Below are 1,412 nucleotides of genomic sequence, written 5' to 3' on the forward strand. Positions count from 1 at the left end.
AGCAATCCTGAGAAAAAAGAACAAAGCTGGAAGTATTACACTCCCTGATTTCAAAATATACTACAAAGCTATTGTAATCAAAACAGCATGGCACTGGCACAAAAACAGACACACAGCTCAATGGAATAGAATCAAGAGCCCAGAAATAAACCCACACATCTATGGACAGCTAATTTTCAACAAAGGAGCCAAGAACTTACAATGGAGAAGGTAATGTCTGCTCAATAAATGGTGTTGGGAAAACTAGACAGTCACATGCAAAAGAAAAAAATCATTATCTTACACTGTACACAAAAATTAACTCAAAATAGATTAAAGACTTGAATGTAAATTCTGAAACCATAAAACTCCTAGAAGAAAACATAGGCAATAAACTCTTCAACATAGGTCTTAGCAGTATCTTTTTGAATACAATGACTCCCCCGAGGCAAGGGAAATGAATGTAAAAATAAACAAGTAGGACTACACCAAACTAAAAAGCTTCACCACAGCAAAGGAAACCACCAACAAAATGAAAAACCAGGGGCTGGCCCATTGGTGCAGTGGTTAAGTTCACACGTTCCGCTTCAGCAGCTGGGGGTTCGCTGGTTTGGATCCTGCGTGCAGACAAGGCACCACTTAGCAAGCCATGCTAGGTAGAGGAAGATGGGCACGGATGTTAGCCTAGGGCCAGTCTGCCTCAGCAAAAAGAGGAGGATTAGCAGCAGAAGTTAGCTCAGGGCTAATCTTCCTCAAAAAAAAAAAAAAAGAAAGAAAAAGAAAAAACAACCTAACAATTGGGAGAAGATACTTGGAAATCATATATCTGTTAAGGGGTTAATATCCAAAATACATAAAGAACTCATACAACTCAACAACAACAACAAAAATAACCCAATTAGAAAATGGACATAGGATCTGAACATTTTTCCAAAGATATACACATGGCCAACAGGCACATGAAAATGCAAATCAAAACTGCAATGAGCTATTGTCACCTGACGCCATTCAGAATGGCTATAATAATTAAGACAGGAAATAAGTTTTGGAGAGGATGTGGAGAAAAGAGAACCCTCAGACACTGCTGGTGGGAGTGTAAACTTGTGCAGTCACTGTGGAAAACAGTATAGAGATTCCTCAAAAAATTAATAATATAACTACCATATGATCCAACTATCCCACTTCTGGGTATTTATCCAAAGAACATGAAAACACTAAGTCAAAAAGATTGCAGTATTATTCACAATAGCCAAGACATGGAAACAACCCAAGTTTCCATCAATGGATAAATGGATAAAGAAGATGAGGGGGATATATACACACAATGGAATACTACTCAGCCATAAAAAATGATGAAACCTTGGCATTTGTGACAACATGGATGGACCTTGAGGGTATTATGCTAAGCGAAATAAGTCAGAGGGAGAAATACA

Source organism: Equus quagga, unplaced genomic scaffold (genome assembly GCF_021613505.1).
Source record: "Equus quagga isolate Etosha38 unplaced genomic scaffold, UCLA_HA_Equagga_1.0 HiC_scaffold_11073_RagTag, whole genome shotgun sequence".
Classification (NCBI taxonomy): Eukaryota; Metazoa; Chordata; class Mammalia; order Perissodactyla; family Equidae; genus Equus; species Equus quagga.